Below are 21846 nucleotides of genomic sequence, written 5' to 3'. Positions count from 1 at the left end.
TCGAAATGGGCGGAGCTCCTCCCCAAGAAATTCTCTGATCTTAAAAAAATCAAGGACATAATAAAATTCTGTCAAGAACATACCTCTTCCATGAGTGAAAGTAGAACTTCAAGGGGAAATCAGTGATTGAGTAGAGTTAGTATTTTTCTAACTTACACAAGCTCATACTCTCATAGAATAAAATAAGTGTCGTATTCAATGATAATCTTGAATGCAAGTGGGTACCAAACAACTATATTGAATTAAATTTAATATAATTGTAGTTTCAACAACTATGGTATCACTTATATTGTGCTGTATCATCTCGTATGTATCTGTATTTCAAAATGTAGGCAGTACCACTACTATGTACAACATCTGAATACTTGCAATAACTTGAATATAAGCATTTGTAGTTAAATGAGGCTTATGATACTCACTAGATCGAGTTTTAGTATTATATTTACTGTTCAGTCCCTTAATAAATGTTCATTGAATTCTCGTGTATGCATCTTTTTGGCACCTGAAGAGTTTGTGCCGAACATAATTGTAAAGTAACTGTATGCACTACCAGAATTATAAATGCAAAGTTGTATAGTCTTGTATATATCTGTACTGAAATAGAGAAGGTGGTATTACTGATCTGTATAGCATTTGAATAAGTTGCAATTACTGTATCTAAGTATTTGTAGGTTAATGAAGTTGATGTTACTACTAAGTTAGGGTTTTTATTATTATTATATTTATCTGTGCTAAATATAAATTTAGTAGAATAGTAATTGTTTGTACTATAGCATCATAAATACTGTATAATATAGTCTAATGTATCAGTGTTGTAAAAGAGGAAGTAATATCACTGCTACGTACAGTATTTGTAAAAATTGTAATAATTGTAACTAAGTATTTGCAGGTAATGAAGTTAATATTACAATCTAGTTAGGTTTGGTATTGAAATTACTATTGATTCCAGTATTCACTGTATCTTGAAGTCTATTGCATGCATCTTGTTTGTAAATGAATAAGCTGTGTTGAATATATATTTAATAGAATGGTAACTGTATGTAATATAGCATCATAAAATACTGTGTTGTTTAGTCCTGTATATATTACTGATTTAAAAGAAAAGGTAGTATTATTGCTATGTACAACAATTGTATAATAGTAATAACTGCATCTAAGTATTTGCAGGTTGATTTTTGTATTATATTCATTGTATATTCCATTATTAACTGTCTCTTGAACTCACTTGCATGTGCATGTATATATACTATATATATATATATTAAAAATTTTTTTCTTTTGTTTTGTTTTGTATTTGAAGTATCTGAGTTGAATATAAGTTTAATAGAATGGTAAAAGTATGTACTAAAATATCACAAATACTGTGGTGTATTGTTCTCATGTAACTAATTGGTACTCTTGGTTTAAATTGCAACAACAGTATTCAAGTATTGATATGTTAAACAAGTTAATAGTAATGGATAATAGGAACTTTGCTTATGGTATGTTGTAAATCTAACATAATTCTGCTATCTTACGGTAAGATGCATTTAGAGGTTTTTAGAATTAAAACTCTACGTCTTATATATGTAGCTATATAAGTTCTTTTTGAAAAAAGAAAGATTTGGCTTAAAATTGACTGGTGTACCAATGTTTTCCTTGTATCCCTAAGATTCTAATGTTAAATTGTATTTAATTGTCTGAATGAGAAATGTCTTATAATTGTATATCTAATATGTATGTTTATGTAGACTATTTATTTTCTGAAAACAGTAATTGTAACCCTGGTCACAGGAATTTTTATAGAACTGTGCAAAATTGCATGTTTGAAATCAATATTAATGGCTGAAGTATTTCACAAAGGACTGAATGTAAATAAGCTGTGATAAATGTATGACGTATGTATTAGAAGAAAAAATTGTAAATCCAGACTATGTATTGAAACCTCTGTTGCACACTGGCCTTGTTTGCCCATGTATCTCTTTGTTTTAAGACTCAGTAATTGCCGTCTGACCTGCCACCCACCCCGGTTGTGGTGGAGCGGGTAGTAGATAGCTTCCGGAGGCAGAGGCTTTAATCCGAGTAAGGCAGTCTGCTAGACTGCAAGGCAACGGAGCCCCTGTTCTCTGGTGTATAATAATAATATCTCATGTATATTATTAGTAGTTATTTAATAATTTTAATATACATTTCTTAATAATTGTTTTAAAAAAGAATTAAATTCATGAAAATGTGTTTGGGGATGGCTGTTAAACATGACAGATTTGATGGATGTATGAAATAAATCAGTATCTTTCACATTTCCTTTTAAGAGGTTATAAGGTAGTATTTCTTCCGCTTTCTTAGCATGCCTTCGTAGTGTAGCAGTCAGCACGCCCGGCGCGTATTCGAGAGGCCCGTGGTTCGAGTCCTGACGAAGACGTAGCTCATTTTTCATCTCTCCTGCTTCCGAAATCACCTAATGTTCCTACAAGGTAATATAAACATTTTATTACTTCTTGCTGTTGTTTTTATGACTTCAAAAAGCAATTAGTTCGGAGGAATCTGTTTAAATACATAAAATATTTAACAACATTTGTTAAAAGTCTTTACGACAGCAACTGATCAAACACAATCATTTCTTCGCCACGAATGGTTATGCGTTGAAACTTTCATTGCAGCAGACAACTAGGATTTATTATCTTTTACATTAAATCTGGATAAACATAATATCTATACTGCATGTGAATGGCTTACTCTATAAAAATAGTGATGTCCTTCTACTTATAAAACGGTATATTTTATAGGTCCATGAAAATGTAGGCAACTTTGTAAATAAACAGTTAAATTTAAATCAATCTTTTATAGTTAGACATTAAAATAATGCTCATATAAAATTTATTAGTTAGAAACTTAATTCTGGATTCGGATTAATAAGTTTTCAAATATGGCTAAATTCGACTTTAACTTGGTTGTAAGATTTGAATCTGTGCCATAGAAATTCATTCTGATTAATTAATAAATAATAACCATGGAAATAAGTAACATATCGAAATACATATTTACTAGTGAGGCTGAATATAGCTCTTTCGTAAACTTTTTTTTAAAAGCTCTGGAACAATAAATTATATAAATAACTTAAAAAATAAAGTTTAAGCTTTCTTTCTTTTAGCGGCCGCACAATTGCGAAGACCAATTTCCTTTTTATGCTGCTATTTAATTTGGACAAAATAAATAAATTAAAATTTTTTTCTTTAAACAAAAGTAGTCATAGTACATAAAAAAAATCTGAACAGTTACGGGTTTTAAATTACGTTCAAAGGGGCGTTTTTTTAACATTTTATGTGTTACCTTTATTTATTAAATATCATGTTCTTCGCACTTAAACCCACTAGCGGCTGAGCGGTAACGTCGCTGAACATTGGTAATTCGGTCCGAGGTTCGAATCCCGCGAACGGGCTGGCTGCATGGGTGTTTTCGTGGTTTTCCCCATGTGTAATGTGTATACAAGCCAGTTTCCCTTAAAAAGTCCTCCACGAAGGCATCCCTTCCTTAAGGCAGATAGCTCTCGAGTGCTTTGCCGTAATCTAATAAACCAAACCAAACCATCTTCGCACTTCGCACTTAAACCATAAATTTCAGTTCAATAGCAATGTCGCAAAATAATTTTAAAATGAGCCGCACGCTGGAGATGAAAGAGTTTTTTTTTTTTTTTTTTTTTCCGTGGATTGTTGCCATTACCGGCTTTCAAATCGTTGAGTTTGTTACTCAAAAATTCGTTAAAGTTTTACAAAATATGAAATCGATAATAAAACAAATTCCAAATTTCAAATTTGATCTTCCACATGCCCATATTCGCAGTAGGATTACGTTATTCAAAATTCGATGGTTCTACGTACCGTTGTTTTATCACAATGCGAGAAACATGCATACATTTATGCAGATTTTTCATTATTTAATTTCTTCAAATATAATGCAGGACTGTAACATTTTGTGGCAACGGTTTGAAAAGTGAAATAGACATTTATAGTGAACCAATGCAAAATCGCAAAACGAAAACAATAGTCCTTCAGGGACAAAGCCTCTTTGGACTAATAATAAAAATAAAATAATTGTAGTAACTGTGATATGAGAGTTCTACTAAGTGCTGTTAAATCATTTTAAGGGTTTCTCTGCAGCTAAAAGTTTTAGAATAGCGAGTTCAAAGAGGCACAGGCATAATTTCTTCTATTTCTTCATCACTCATGTGTGTTTTCTTTGTTGCGTCGGATTCATTCATCAACATGAAGAAACTACGTATAGCTTTTCACAAAATCTATTAATTTGAAATGCTACTGTAACTTCGCCATAATGAAGACGATTGAATGCAAGAAAAATGGTTTAAAAAGAAAAGAAACGTAGCCAATATTTATGTCGTATAATCTCACAATAAGCATACAGAAACAGGTACTTATACTAAAATATGCAGTCCTTTTAAGTCTCCTTGAGCCATTAACAGAGGGAGAACTTGTATTGATTACACAAGTACTATTATACTGAAAAGAAATAAACCAACATAAAAATCACCGCACGCGGAGTTGCAAATACACACAAACATCAGCAGGGCAAAGTTGTAATTTTCTTGTGCCATCTTACTATCAATTTGCGTATACATTGCCATTCATTCTGTATGTGACTCTCACCGACGATTGGTAGAATTCAAATAAAGTGACTTCAGGGCGCCAATTACTCGAGATTCATTACAGTCGTAAAACGAGTCACATGTTAGCTAAAATGTGGGCCAACGGTCTCCTTGGCCTCTTGCGCTCCATAGATATACAAGTGAGAAACTTGTTAAATTATTGAATATATAATTAACTGGCAAGTGGGCTGAAATAAATGACCACAAACATGGTTGGCATTAATTTAGCCTTTCTTCTACAAATAATGATTTCTAGAAGCTGTGCAACGTAGTCGAATAATGATAGTGTTTAAATGTCTTATAAATTTGACACCTTGACCAAAAAGAGTTATTTCTTATGAACTTCTAAAGTACCCAAAAATAATCCTTCTTTATTTAAACATATATTTTGATAGCGATTAAAACTATTATGAAACAATGGAATTTAGATTAATTCATCTTTAGGCAAAAATTAATAAATAATAGTAATATACATACACTGAAAAATAATGAATGAATAATAGTAATAAATAAATTGATAGTAATGAATTAATAAATAATAGTAATATACATACACATATAGTCATACACTGAAATACAAGTATCATAGAAAAAGATGAAAGCAGAATGGTTAAAATATGCCGATTCCGAGGAGAATGTATCTTTTTATATCACAAATTTCTAGAAGTTAGTATTATTTGCAAAGTTATTACGTAAGGCTATCAGCCTGATAAAATAATAGCAAATTGCAGTAAAGTTTTCAGTGGTCTCCAGTCTCTCACTTTAGAAACATTTTAAAACATACACAGCAGATCACGGGAGAAATTTTTAATGGAGCATAGACCCAGCGAGTCGAATGTTGAATGTGAGAGACAAAGAAAAGATGAAAGAAAGGCCATAAGAAGAGTTTTACGGAATTTTTACCTGATGTTTTTACGGAAAAGGATTCCTTATCCAAACAGTAGCATCACTTCTCTTTTTCTCCTTATCACTTTCCACTGATATTGTCCGTCTGGCCATCTCCCTTCGTACATGAATGGCAAAATTAAATTAAGTGTCGTCTAGTTTATCTGTTTAATATTACGACTTGGATCTTGGATTTAATGTTGTTGTTCTTGTTACATATGGCTATATTGCAAGGATCAAACCAAACATATAAAACAGCTCAAGTATCACACAAGAACAATGATAAAAAATAAAAAAGAACAAACATTTAAAGTAAGAACCAAAACAAAAGGACATGGGAACAAAAGTAAAGAGTTAAAAATTTAAACAACACGGAAAAGAACATAAGAGATCGTAGTCTTAATAAGGAGTTCATTAACGTTCTGGCATTCCAGTATAGTTTGCTTATCTCACCACGTTTCTGAGACTCTTTATCTAGGTCCGGGCATATAAGAAGATACTCTGCATTCATAATACTAAATTACAAATTTAGCATATACTAGATGGAAGGATGCCAATTTTATTAACATGATGTGCCATGCAATCGTGGCCTGTTTGCAGTCTGAAATTTGCCTCAGCCTCTTTACGGAGTTTTTTGGATTTAATGATTTTCGTTTGTTTTGTATTAGGAATATGCATACAAAATATTGTTTTTAAGTTCAACACAAAATATTTCTTTCAAGCTGTAATAAACTTTCGTCCAGAAATGGATTTATCCATTTTATATTAATTCCTACAACACCTCCAGGAACGAATTTAATTCGTGAGCAGAGGTTTTATTGTATTTAGTTTAAAATATTGTGACAACTTATTTTTTACTACTCATGAGTATGTAATATACCAATACGTTTTGTATATTTTTGTAATCGCAGTTAATTTTAAAATTTTTTCAAATTGAGATTCCCCTTAAAGGCATGAGATTCACTGGCGGATATTCGCCTCATTTCGAGACTTCCTCTTAAAGAAAGATTTCATAGCTTCAAGAAACAGTATTGTTGCTAGGCGCGTTATTCTGAGAATGCTGTGTGGTTTCAAGCTATAATCATTTAATAACTGGGTGCAGCATTATTATAAGGGACTTTTATGTATTCGAAATAAATAATTTTTCGGAGATGCAGATTAGTGTACCTTAATATTTTTTTTACACTTCAGTGCTCTGTCGAAATAATTTTAATCATATTGCTAAATTATGTGGGAGAATTTTGTTACTGGAAATGCTGGTCGGATGGTTGAGCGAGAGAGGAAGAAAGCGCAAACTTCTCAAAACACAGGAAATTGCGCCTGTCTCCCTTCGAAGGGAAATGAGGTAATCTAGATGAGAAATCTGCCACACGATTTTGCCCCGCACAGGGTGGGAAGATTTTTTTTTCCTTCCTTTTTCCTACGTTTTATTTTGTGTTGTTTATATTTTTCGGAGGAATTATATTCTTTTCTGTTGCTCCTTCAATCGCTTGGTTTGTGACCCGAACGCCCACATAGGGTTGTAATTTAGAATCCCGGAACAGCGTTATTGAACATCTACTTTTGGCTATATGTCGCCCGCCTTTGAATCAATAAGCTTGTTTTTAAATGTTTAGAGGCAAAATCTTAAAATACAGTACTGAAAAAATTTAGAAGCTCTTAGTCATAACGTCGTTTGTGATTTCGGATAATTCACGAGTATTGCTTGCAGCGTGGAAAATGAATGGAAGATCATTAGGCCTCGTCGATTCGCAGCTACTTCTAATCTTGAATTGTATGTCGCAAAAGCCTTTAAAGGGCAAATGATCCTCTTCAATTGATTAAAAACAAAATTCTCAAGCCAGTCCAAAACAAATCATAAACAGTTCCTTCAGCGATATAAAAAAAATAAATGATACTAAAAAATCAATAAAATGAATGTGGTATATAACATCTATAAAAATGCAAGATTGCTATAATGTAATGAAAAGTTATCCACAGGAAAAATAATATATGTGAACACATTAATGATTAGAAGTTAGCTTTACATATCCAGATTCTAACGGACATTTGTTTTACCAGAGGTTCAGCGAGAAGCAAAGAGATTAATAATCGATTCAGGAACAAAAGAGTTTGTTGTCTTCTAAAAATGTGTATTACTGTCTTTCTGAAAATACATTTTTCCTGAAAAGTAGTTTCTGAACATGACGCTTGAAGATATTTGATATAAACTTGTAGAGACTTTAGGTTATTTCGAAGCAGGAGAGATGAAATATGAGCAACACCTTCGCCGGGACTCGAATCGCGAGTCTATCGAATACTCGCGGAGCGTGCTGACCACTACACTACGAAGGCATGCTAAGAAAGCCGGAGGAATACCTTATATACTACCCCTTTTAAAGGGCCACTGGGGATTAGCGGACCCAACTGCCAAATCTTGGTGGTGGAGAAACGTCATCTACCACTTTTTTAGTTCGGGCGCCACTGTAGAGACATAGGTTAATTCGAAGCAGGAGATGTGAAAAATGAGCAACGCCCTCGCCGGGACTCGAACTACGGACCTATCGAATTCGCGCCGAGCGTACTGCACACTACACCACAAAGACATGCTAAGAAGGCAGGATAAATACCTTATATAATCAATAAATTTGCATAAGAAGACATGATATCAAGGATAACAGAATAGTATTTTTTAATATTCTTTCCACACAGGTAACATTACATCTTTATTTTGAACTTCTAATTCGTTTAAAGCTATTTTGATCAAACAACTACAGCTCATAACAATTCCTGCTCCTGATATTATCACTTTTTGATGTAGCAAATTTTCTTCCCCAGCTGCTCAAGTTTTTCCACGTGTTGTGATGTACGTATTCCGTTGTTTGATTAATAATAATATAAGTTTGTGTCAATATTGCGAGTCATTTGCACAACAATGTACCTAAATGCTTATCTGATTTGGAACTCTGCATTTTGCCTGGAATTACGATTTCACTCAAAATTTAAAAGCACTCGAATCTGGCTAAATTGATATCTTAAAATAGGTGCCAGTAACATAATGAAATTGCTGAATCCATCCTTAGTCCACATATTTAGTATTTCAATACCAAATAGTTAGCCAGGCCAAAAAAATATTTCCTTAACGTCATAAACTGCTAACTAGGTCTACTTGTATTGTGTTGATGGAAAATGCCTAGTGCTTTTATCTTTATACTGATTACCCACATCTTTAAGGTCTATCATTTTAGAGTAATTTTTAAAATAAATAAATAAATAAAAGATAAATATTTATTGAATTAGATACTTTAAAAGCACCTCTGTTTCATTTTCATGGATGCTTAGTATTTAGAAAAGGTGCTCTTCTTAATCTTACAGCTTTAATACGTTGTCATTTGAAACTTTGAAAAAACAAGAAATAAGAATAAAACAACTTTAAAGTAAACTTACAGTATAATCTAAACTTCGAAAGCCCCCCCCCCCCAAAAGAGCCTTTGTTTTAATTTAAAAAATAATAAACTCAATGGTAAACAACGAGCACTCTTTTCCAGCTGCATGCTGTAACTCGACCGCATGCGGAATTTGTCCATTCTTGTGCATTATAGGATGAAAGGAAGAAGCTTCTTTTGCCTGTGTAAAGCATTTTGTCAGTTGATGCAGTATTAAGGACAGCATACACAATCATATCTGAAACCGTTATCAAATTTGAAAGCTATTCGTGGCTGCGCTCGGAAAGAAACATTTCTGGGAATGTTAGCTTTCGGGATACCTCATTGATTAACTTACGCGAAAACCAGCTCTTTGGGGGAAACCTACGCGAGACACAGTTTAAGCGAAACATTTTCGTCCCAGTTTGAAAATGTAGAGGATATATAGCTGGAATGTTGTTTCCAGTGAAAGGAAATCCTCCAGTGGTAGGAGAAGGAGAAACTCATTTCTCGGAAATGCTTCTTTCTAAGGTCACTTGTCATTAGATAACTCCTTTAGGGACAGAACGAGATAGGACATCATAGCGGACCGCTCGTTTCTTTTTTTCTTTTTTTTAATACATATATTTTTGGTTTTGATTAAAATCAATGACACAATGCAAAGTTTATATTTGAATTACTATAAATTTTAATATAAAACTAAATTAATAATGATTCTTTTTTCACAGTGTTTAATATTTTTGTATTTGTTCTATGACGCTAACATATCGTCTGTGAAAATCATCTGCGAGACTATCTGCGCAGTCGCAAAATGTTACCATGGTTACCAGTTTTTTCTTTACCGTTGTTATTGTTAAAAATAAATAGAAAAATGATTGTTCTAAAAGATTGAAGTTGTGTTTAATTGTTTATTCGGACTACATTTTTTATATGCATAGTTTTAAATTTATAGATATGCACGTTCTAACAGGATGCACCTGGTTTGTATGGTTTTGTGTTGTGGAGATGCATTTTTAAAAATAATGCAATGTACCATTAGTGGTACATTGCATTATTTTTAATGCTATAATTTTCAGATAAATATTTAAAATTAATGTAAAATGGCACCCCTTCTGATCCATATATTGGTACACGATACTTCATATATATTTTTTACTTTTATTTATGTGGTACAAAATTTGAAAAGTTTAAGAATTCTTGGTCTAGATGATATTTAAGTGAAGATATTAACATCGAAAAATACTTAAAATGTTAATTTAACCCCTCCATCTCGCAGTTAAAACATCTTATATTCCGTTGACGTGTTCTAAGTTTCAAAACATCGCTATTTTTACTATAATATAAAAGATAATAAGAGTAGAACACAGTCTGGATTTTGAAATATATAATTCCTTAACTTTTTAAAGCTTCTCGGGCTACACACAGAAGGAAATAATTATATTACCGGCATTAATATCAGGTATCTGGTTATTTATCGAGATGGCATTTTATAATTCTGATACATGAATGGAATACGTATGAAGTAGTGGAAGACATTTACATATTCAGACTAATTAACGCAGTTTGTGCACATGACATATTCTAAATGTTTACGTGAAATACCGAATCTGAAATACGCCATAACTACAGAAAAGCCGGGCAACAAACTTCAGATATAACTAATAGTGTTTTTCCATTTTTATGACCTAACATTCTCGGAACAACAATGTAACAATAAACGCCAAAGCGACAAACCTTTCCTCTGAATCTCTTATGGGTTGACTGTGGGGGCTGTTTCCGTGGGGGCGGGTAATCAGTAATCAGGGATTATATGGGTGTAACGGGAACCATATATCCTGTGATGCATTGTTATAACTTCACGTCTACGGGAACTGCTCTCAGCCTGACCGGTCACGCTTATAGATTCCCCTACGCCTCTCATTGCAGGTTTCCGTTTTCATGCAAGAACGCTGTTTAGTGCGTCACCTTTTTCATTTTAATCTCGAGTATGCCTCACGAGAATGTAAAAGTGAAAACAATATTCTTGCTAAGCATTTATTTCCAAAGCGTAGGTTTTGAAAGCAATCTGATGTTTTAAACTAGCCTTCACAAAACCATTTTTTATGCATAATCTATTATAGCAAGCATGTCTTTGATTTTACAGCTACAGTTTATCGGTTTCGTTTAAACTATCTTTGAGTACGAAAGTTCATTTTTATTATCTTAAAATGCCATCGGAATCCAAGGTATCGAGTATAGTCATTCAATATTCTGTTCTAATATTACAACGCTTAAACTGCCAAAGTCTTCCAAAGAATCACTAAATTTAGAGAGAAATTAGCAAATGTCATCAACCTAAACAACCAAACCAAGGCACAGGAAACTGATATATCTCAGATACTGCTTGCATAATTCCAACACGTATGTACTTCGAATTGTCTATATAGTAGAACCTGTATAAGAAATCTCAGATAAGAAGTTTTCTTCTCTAAAATTTCTGATTTTTAAGAGGAAACAAAGCTCAAAACCTTCACCTAGTTTCTTGCCAGTAAGTGAAATTGTGCTGTTTTCTTGCTGAGGTGGGTACTGCGGATTTCAATACGGAGGAAATTAAATTCGCCAGTATTGGAGACTAAGAGGGATGACAGCTTTAACAAAGGAGTATCGCTTTTGCTTATTAAGTTTCCGCACCGATTCCATAATACCACGAGTATTTATTTTTATGAAATGTTATTAGTATAACTAGTTTTAAAGATACGTACACAAAATTTTCATTTTAAAAGTTTTTATTTCTTTGAAAAATGAAAAAAAAAATTATTTTCAGTTGATTGGCCGTCTGACTATCGAGCTATCAATGTGATGCGGAGAACCTTTACTTGTGCCACCAGAAGATAAAAACTTTGAAAGACTTCATGCAATTTTCAGTTGATGTAGCCGAAGCAGTCTGAACTTGAATAGTTAGTTACGTTGGCTAATAAGCCAGTAAAATTAATCAATTCATTATGCGTTTTATTATGGATTAACATCTGCTGATTATTGAATTACTTCAAAACAAGGGCTCGAATTGAGCTAAAATGCACTGCTAAAGAGGGTTCTTCTATTAATTTTACCAAAAGTTAAAAATACTCTCCCTTAATAAAGTTTAAGAATACTTGTGTAAATTTGTAAATTGTCTTTTTTTTTTTTTTTTTTTTTTTTACACTCTTAGTAGTTATGTTCTTCAAAGATTATCCTACTGTTTTTAATAAGCTTAACTTTTAATATTTTTGGCCTCTTGAGATGTTCCTAACTACATGGCGCTTAATAAACTTCTTAACAGTGTTAAAATATATTTCAAAGTAAATTAATTAAACACCATACAAGTATGGTAATTACCCACAAATTGAAATAAATACGATGAAATAGGACAAAAAACTGATATAAGTATCAACTAATACAATGATATACAGCTAATGAATAAGTAACAACGATATTACATACATGATTGTAATATTAGTAATAAAACTAATATTAAAATCGTGTACGTATATTAATTTCATTTCTGGTACCGATGTCTTCCTACACAAATGTCAAAGTTCGCATGATGTAGGAATTTAAAATTTTGCGTATGTGGGGCACATGGATGCAGAAATATAAATGCGATTGAAAATTCGGAGGCATGTGTTAGATAGAATAAGAGGTACGAAATGAAAGATCTCCAGGCCTCAGAATCTAGGAATTTGAGACTTGCTTACATGTTACTCATCATCAACACGGGTATCACGTGTTTTGTTATAAAATTATCATTCCTATTAATGTGGGCCATCAAGTTCTTTCATGTGAAATATATTTCATTCAGTTTTACAGTCAGAACTGTAGATTTTTTTTAACTCATACTTCTGATTTTGGGGATAATTGCACATTTCTTCACATTCTCAATATCTGGAGCCCAAAAAGCCAGCCCAACAGACATTATAGACAGTAAATTGCTGTTGTTGAAAATAAACACAAATACACAATAACATAAAATAAGTAAAAATGATTATGCAAGAAATACAAACACAAGCAATTTACATGGACTTACAACAAAAGAGAAATAATAATACAGTTTGGTAATGTGAATAAATAAATGATATCTATAGCAGTTATAGTTTTAGACATCCTGTTACCATGCAGTGTAATGCAGATTAATTTTTTATTATGCATGTGCTTTTCTGAAAAATTCAGCAAGCATTAAAATGTGTATCTAAAAGAAATCTATTTTGTTTCCCTATGACATGCGTTTCTTTCTTGGAAATCAGTTTTAAATTAATTCTTGGCTCAGATCAGACATAGTCTAGGCAATTTTCTTCTTGTGAAACAGGGAGCAATATCGGAGACAACATAATAAGAGAATTTTGAGTTTGTTCCAGTTTTAAGTCATATTTTCCCAGCTTTCACTTTCTTCAATCGATAAGGAAAGATTTTTCTCGATTTCTGAGAAAAATGAAGAACAACAGCTGTTTTATATCCTAACTGACGATTCTGAGAAATCGAATGTAAAAAATTTTCAAAATCGTGAATCACTGAAAAACAAAAATCGATCGGTTCCCTTTCGAATTACTGATAGTGAGCAAGCATGTAAGTTTTTTTTGGATGGGGGTGGGGGAAATAAAAGTATTTTTTAGATATTAATGTATATTGTTCGAAGCGAAATTATTTTGCTGGTTTGAATGATGGCAGCAGTAAAATAACAGAAATAAAAGTCATTCTAGGTTTTGAAACAATCGAAGAATCTAAGTATGATTTCAGAGCAATTTGCTATATTACGGAAAAATAAGTTTTACGGTATTTTACTGGCGTACCTCTCCCCCCCCCCATTTTTTATTAATTTTGTCGTATGAAAATCAAGAGGGAAGAATTATGCAAGTAATTTAATTCCGAAGGATGCGGTTAGAGTAAGAACATAACAAATGAAAAGTATTTATGGAAAAATATTTTAAAAAGCACATAGCTACCAAAAGATTTATACTGTATTGGTAACTATGACAATATTATTTCTTTAAAAGAATAGGTTCAATGCTATGCGGATCACTGGTAACCGACAGTGAGCTTGTTCGTGAGCCAAAATATTCCATGCGTAATGAGGAATTCACATTAGCCATACGGGCAAGCCACGTGAAATTAGCGTGGCATTCAACGTATTAATTTCTGTTTGATAATTTTGATTTAAAATCTTCCATTGTTAGCAGCTGCATAATTTTGCATTTTATAACATATACTAAGAAAGATAAAATATCTAAACAAGCTAAAAAAGTCTGTCTCTATTCATTTACTTATACTCTTAGTGCCCTTAACAAAACCCAAGCTGAAAAAACTTTTATATACATATTTTATTTTTGCTTTAGTAATTCATAAGACAGTTCTATTCAAAAGAAACCTTTTAACGATAACAATAGTTTTAAAAATGAATTGTTTGTTGTGAAAATATCAGTGGTTGTCTCCATGGTGTCATTCTCAGGCTTTGTTGTAAAATGGGTACATTTACTTTTCTGAAACATCTACTATTTTATCTTTTTTATTGTAGGTTTATTTATTTTTTGAATTATTACTTTAAAAACTTAAAGCTGAATTAATAATAGAAAATGTTTAAATTAAGTATAAATAAACTATTATTTTATTAACGTTGAAGGATGTGCCTGTTTTCTTTTAATATGTAAAAACCCTGTCCTGGCAAAATAAAATCCGCAGTCGAATCAATCATGCCTCAGAGTTTGACGAGCAAGTAGAATGAGAAGGATGTAGAAGCAGCGAGTGTTGCCACTACGCGAAACATAAAAAAATTTATTTACTAGCCAAAAGAGCGTTAGCTCAGAAGGACTATTAATTTCGTTTTGGCATTTTGCGTCGAAAACTTTAAATGTCCGTTTCACTTTTCAAATCGTTGCCACCAAATATTAGCGCTTTGTGTTATATTTAAAAAAATCAAATAATGAAGAATCTACATAAATGTATGTATGGTCCTCGCACTGTAATAAGACAACGATACCTAGAGCCATCGAATTTTGAATAACGTAATCCTCCACCGAATATGGGCAACAGGAAGCGCTAATTTGGAATTTGTTTTATTGTCGATTTCATATTTTGTAACATTTTAACGAATTTTTTATTAAGAAACTCGACGATTTCAAAGCGAGCAATGGCAACTGTACGAGGAAAAAAAAAAACAGTTTTATTTCCAGCGCGCCTGACTGGGTATCGGAAATTCTAAAGATAAGCTCATTTTAATTTTGCGATATTACTGTTGAATTGAATTTTATGGTTTAAGTGCAAAGAACATGATATTTAATAAATAAAGGTAACACACAAAATGTTAAAAAAACGCCCCTTTGGGCATAATGTGAAATCTGAAAGCTTTCAGACGTTTCTTTTATGTGCAATCGTGCACAGCGGATTTTCAGAGTACTATCATTAATTTTCGGATACAGTGTGATGGTTAATAGCGCAAACATTGTGTGCGAAGTTAATAACGGAAGAGGAAATACAACGAATGACATTTACGAATTTCTTTCTGGTCTTAAGATTGCGAAAAAAATTGCTAATTAAGTCAAAAATCTTTTAGATCTTGAAATCTCTGAAACAAGGTCTTCAAGTCAGATGTTTTTTCTCTAAGTAATAATTTACTGTACTCAAAAGTTTTTAAAAATTTCGTCGTTATATTCTGTCTACAAAATGCCTTTAATTCATTCATTTTAGTAACTGTTTGTTAAATATTAGTTAGTATAGTCTCTAGTTAACCTCCTATTAGTTAATGCATAAATTTTGTGCTTCATTGCACATTTCTAGGTCTATTTTAGTGTCTCCAGAATTAATGAATAATCTCGATTAAAAGAATTTTAGAGTTGTTGCCAGAAGGTTCATTAAATCTGGATTCGAGGTTATTTGTATAATCCATCGCGCCAGTGGTCCACATTGTACTAATGTTGGTCGCCAGACAAGTTTTGGTAACTCGCAAACATTTTTGAAGTTTCTCTTTTGTTATAAAGTTAGGAATATTTATTTTAATAATTGATAAATTTACAAATATTAATTCATTGATATTTGTTATATATATTAATTCTTGTTTTTTTTTCCATTATTACATTGTTTTTCGCTGACACTTTCCCTTTTTTTCCTCTTTTCCTCACCAAATAAAATAAAAAAAAGTGCACAGCTAGATCGCAATAATTTGCAGATTGCGAGACTAACAGTTTCGAAAGGGCTGCATTTATGTCATCCATAAATTCAAGATTTCCAGCTCTGTATGACATATCATAACACCTCTTCCACCATGTTTTATTATTATTACTGAAGTTCTTCAAGTTTCCTTCACGCTGTTAATTGATCATTTGAACCAAAGATATTAAATTTACTCTAAATATGCGGAGTAATATAATATGTGGTACCAGTAAGTACAACCTGTCATTCAGAATTCTTATTCCTCATACAGAGTTTGAGAAGAAAAGCCTAAATTTTCTGTTCGGTTAATTTTTCTTCGCCATCCGAGAGTTGTATCTAGCAAATCGAGTTAATATTCGAACAGCTTCCGAAACAAGAAATATTTTATAAGATTCATCATGAAATTCTGCTGTAAGTTCGGAAGCATTAGGTCTTTTATTTTTATTTTAAAAAAATATTCTTGACGACAATGTGTTGTACATCAAAAGCAGTTTTGACAGTCCTCCAAACTTTCTTTCATTTTGAATTTTATGATGGTGTATTGAATAAGATTTCATAGCTTTATTATATCAAGAAATACTGAATGCTTTAAATTAATTTTTTCATCAATTTTCTCTGATATATTTTCTTTTGTCTAGATGTAAATTAAGAGCAAACTGAGGATGTCTAATGACATTTATTTTCTTGAAGCGACTTTGGCAGAAAAGCATTCCAATAATACTTTATTGAAGAATTCAAGGAGGCGATTTTCTTTAATACTGCCTCCTACTTTCATCCGAAATACCATAAACTTTCATTTTTCTGTTATTAGGATTAATTATTTGTAATTTCAGTGCCCGAAGAATTTGGAGGACAACTTACCGTCCTAGAGCAGAAGATATAAAATTTTTAAGCTCAGTTCTTTATTTTTGTAAACGTATTTAATATTAAAAGAAGTAAATGCACACTTCAAAGAAATCACCCTTCATAATTTAAGTTTCACACATTGTAGACTAGTACTTATTCAAAATAAAAAAATATTTTTATGTTAACGTTTAAATTTATTACAAATATATTCCAGTAAATGTCACAAATTTTCAATAAATTAAAATAAAAATGCAGAAGTATAACATGTAAGTAATTCTTTTAAAGATTAATAAATTTCACGCAACCCTTAAAAAAATCGATAAATTTTTATTCCCAATCCAATTTTATTTCGGATATTCTGTTGCTGCTTAGCTTATGTCATATTATATGTATAATTTTTTTAAATCCATTTTTTATTAAATTTAGACAAATTTAAATGACTGTGCACAGTAAAAAGTTTTTTAATTTCCTACTAAGACATTCGAAAAGAAAAATCTTGAATGTAGCAAATATGTTTTATGAAGTTAGAAACTTCTGTAGTTTTTATATTTTTCGCGTAATTTTAAGCTAATAGATCGTTGTTCATTTTCTTAATGAATGATGCAGTACAGCCAACTGCTAATCTTGACAGCTGTTGCCATTCTACGAGGAATAAGATTTTTTATTTTTCTTTAAAATTGTAACAGTGCATTGTTTATAGGAAACTAAGAAACTGAAAAAACAAAGTTTGCATTTCTTGCAATATATATGTCTAATCCTCTACATTATGTATATTTGCCTTGCTGTATTAAAAAATAAAAGTGGTTAGGGTTTTAAAAATTAATTAAACTTTGTACTTTGGCTAGAATTATGAAAAAAAAAAAATGTTTCCATCCGTGGCAACTGTCTTTCTTTCCTTTCATCGAGATCAAGAGGACACGGTTTAATTTCCGTATTTAATTAATCCAGGAGAAAATTCATTTCCTGATTAAATAAATTCTGTGGGGCAATTCAAAATAACCTGCCATTTTCATTTCCGCAAGAAAAATTTAAAAACAATTGTTATTTACTTTATAAAATTTCTGTTTTATTTTCATATGCAACATTCTAGGTTCCTAAAAATTATTTTAATTAAATTAGGATTTATCCTTAATCAAGAAAGCTTTGGGATAGAAAATTAAAATATGTTTCCTTGGAAGTTACGATGCTATTTTCTCATTTTCCCTTTAATACTAATAAATGCTTAAGATTTACATTATATTTTTGGCTCAATTTATAAATGTTCTTCTGTTACATTAGAACTACGTCTTCTACTTGCGCATTTGGGAAGATTATTTTTTTAATAGCCCGGTAAAGTTTTATAAAGAAGTTATACCAAATAAAAAGAATATTTATAAAAAGAAATTTAATTGTGACTTAAAAATGTAGCATTTATAAACCTCTCTTTCCAAATAATTTCCTTTCTCTGTCCATAGTACTTAGAAGACGGTCTAATAGATTATAATATATTTTTCTAATGCAAATGTAACTTTTGATTAATATTTTATTCTATATCACTAAAACCAAAGAGTAAAAGATGAGCTGTATTCACTAAATATGACAATTATGCTAACGTGAAAATATTAATTGTTTAGTTCTATATCTTTCCTGATCTTTTTTCCGCCATACATTCAACATACAAAAGTATGAAAATTTTAGCTACGCCAACATAAACTTTAAATATCTCTAATTCTTAAAATGATATGCGTAATCATATCGAGAATTTCTTTTTCTGCCTGAGGAATTTCACTCGCCATTTTTTATTGTTGGATTCTCAGTTCCTGAGTTGTTTGGAAGCTTGGTAAATGAGATTTCAGTAGTTTCAGTAGATTTCAATTGTTTACATTTCAGTAAGTTAGAGAAAGATTATTCCATGAATTAGTGATTTTCTTACATTTAAATAAAATAACCACTTCTCAGAAAGACAAATTTGACTAAAATATCCATTCAGAGTTTTCAGTGTAAAAATAGTCTGAAAATCTCAAACAAAATTTCATTTGAATTGTTTTTTTCTGAAGTTATAGTTGTTTACAGTAAGTTAAGTTCAAATTAAGGAAATATTACCTTTGGAATTTAGTTGACCTTCATTTCAAAATCTTCATATGATATTTAATTTTAGAATAAAAAAATATTTTAAAAATTAAATTTAACAGTTGCATTCATAAATTAAAATTTGGCATCACTAAAGCTTTAATTATAGTCCATTTGTAAAACCAAAAGATTGCAGCTAGTGATTTATTTTCAAGTTTATTAATTATCCCTTTTTATTTTTAGATTAAAAAAATATTTAGTTTAATTTCAGTAATTAACAATTACCAAAGAACATTTCCAAGCAAAATAGATGTAAAAATAGAGAACTCATCAGACTGAGCAAAAGTTTAAACAATTTGTGTAAATAAGAACAATCACTAGTAGACAGTGGCATAAAATATAAACATTATTAGCGCGCAACTCAGTAAAACACAGAGTCAAATTAAACCTATTTATATGAAATCTGAATTAATAAATGTATGGATAATCATTAAATGTTAATGAATGTTTCAATTGCACTATAGGAAACAAATACAGAAAAATAACTGTTAGGGATCTGATACTTTAAAGTTTAAAATTAATAAAGTTACTATTGCAATTACTAAGTGTTTTAAAAGTTTAATTAAAACTATTGTGTTACTAGACAGTATACCTCAGATCGTAACAAACTGCAAGAAATGCTTACTCATTTTGATGTTCAAGCTCCAAGAAAGATTATAAAATTTCAACACCTGAGTTAAAAATTTGGAAAAAAAAAAAAAAACTTGAGCAAGCAAACGTTAATAAATGTATATCTTTCTCTTGAAATAAGGTCAAAATTTTAAAAGTGGAGGTTCTAAAATCCGTAAAACAGTATATAAAGATTTTCAAAGGCACTTCATTATTTATTTGGCATTTTTCTGGAAACTGAAATAATACATTTTTAATAAGTCATCAATAATGATAACATTATTTTTCTTATATTCTGAGTTTCAAATTTCCACAGAACGTTTGACATTCATCTGCCTGCGCAATGACTGAACTTTTTTTTTTTTTTTTTTTTTTTTTTTTGGTTGCTGAAATATATGTAGTAATATATGTAGTTTTTTTAATTATTAAATATATGCCTAATTTCCAATAATAATATAACTTTAACATTTTCTCCCATATTCTTCAAAAAACTGGGAATACGTCATTACTTTTTCAGTTTCATAGTCCATATTTTAGAATGCCAGACAGTAAAATAAACGAAACGTTATAAAATTATTAATGATTTTTAAAAGTAAGTAAATATTTAGCAAAATTTGGTTAATAAAAATAATTTTTAATAAGAAAATTGTTTTCAATCATTCTTAAATGAAAAAGCATTTGTAGAATTAGTTTTGTAAGAATTAAACGCAAAATTTTAAGAAAATATTGCCACTTAGATTTAATGATAAGTAGTTAGCAATTAATTTAGTTCATCTTAAATTAATTATTGGCCCACCAGGTAAAGTCACAGAACACTGGTGGTCCGGTCTGGAGTTCGAATCCTTGCGAATGAGCTGGTTGCATGGGCGTTTTCGTGGTTTTCTCCATGTGTAATGTGTATTCGAGCCAGTCTTTAGAAAGTCTTCCGAGAAGCCATCTCTTCCCTTAAGCAGGTATTCCTCGAGTACTTTGCTATAACCAAATGAACTAAACCAAATTAATAATTGTTAGCTATTTCTTCTGAAAGCTATTCCTTATTCTCTTGCATGATTTTCAGTTTTAAACCCATACGTAAATTATTAATATTATTATTATTAAATCATGATTCATTTGCTGGAGGTAATTAATTCGGTGTGACATATAGTATACCTTAAACTAGGCCGTTAGCTCTAGTTAGATTAGCACTTGGATTTTAAATTAGAGAGAACTACAAGAAAATAATAAAATATTTAGATATTATACTTCAGATATTTTACTTCAGATCTTGTTAAACTTCCGCCATGGATTAAAAGAAAGAAGAAAAAAAGGAAAGGAAAGAATTGCGGCTTGTGGTATAATGCTGTTTAAACTTGTTTACCATTCCGACAGCAAAAGATAAAGGCCTATTTTATCTGCAGCTGACCCGACAATATTTATCTATGCTTAGATATCCGGTCAACAACTCCAATCTAATAATAAAAGTTCCTTTATGTGAGATAGTCAAGACATCTCGGTTTAAATATCGCGTTAAAGAGCTTTAATGCAATTCTTTATCGTCTGCTTCTAAGTTGTTTGTCCGTAGCCGCACTGTGAGTGGTTTCTGATGCCATAGGCTAGAGAACAGAGAACACTATTATCTTTTTATTTTCTGTAGAATATGAGTTACAAGCAGAGAATAGAAAAAGAGCCAAGCTTCGTGATATAATAGATGTGTTATTACTAGTTATTTTTGTATCTGAAGCGATGGAAGTATGACATACTTTTGTTGTCATAGTTTGCTAACTGTTACAATATCAAATTCCCAGACAATTTCATGTTCTTTTTCAATCTAAAGTTTCAGATATCTGATTATATAATTCGCAGAAGTATTTCATGATGTTTTCTTTTGTGCTTTGAAAAAGATTAGAATTCACATAATAACCCTGATTATTATAAAAGAAGATTGATCGTAGAATAATAAGATCATAGATAATTCATAGAATTTTATCATTATTCTTGGTTGAGAAATAATTAGAGGGTACAGTGTCTCACAAAAATGATGGGACACTTATGCTTTACAAAAGGAAACTGTATTAATAAAATTAATTAAAAAAACATGTAAAAATTTTTTGTGGGTGCGTTTCATACTTAAATTTAATAACAATTATTACATAACATACATTTTCTCAAAATATTAAAATATTAATTTAATAAAAATACAATTGTTTAGCACGGAGCAAA

General features: G+C 31.0%; 1 long non-coding RNA gene across 1 annotated transcript; it reads right to left on the bottom strand.

The window, feature by feature from the left end:
• Window positions 1-431: 431 nt before the first annotated feature.
• On the bottom strand, window positions 432-20955 carry LOC118184312 (uncharacterized). Its single transcript, XR_004757403.2, has 3 exons — window positions 20890-20955; window positions 5543-5746; window positions 432-2446 (listed from the first exon to the last, which is right to left on the bottom strand). It is a non-coding gene; the product is annotated as an uncharacterized LOC118184312 (long non-coding RNA).
• Between the last annotated feature and the right edge of the window lie 891 nt (window positions 20956-21846).

This window comes from Stegodyphus dumicola, chromosome 1 (genome assembly GCF_044657685.1).
Source record: "Stegodyphus dumicola isolate Sdum_Otavi_A_Nest chromosome 1, ASM4465768v1".
NCBI classification, from domain to species: Eukaryota; Metazoa; Arthropoda; class Arachnida; order Araneae; family Eresidae; genus Stegodyphus; species Stegodyphus dumicola.
Note: the sequence above shows the minus strand (reverse complement) of the source record. Positions and strands in the feature narration are given on the sequence as shown.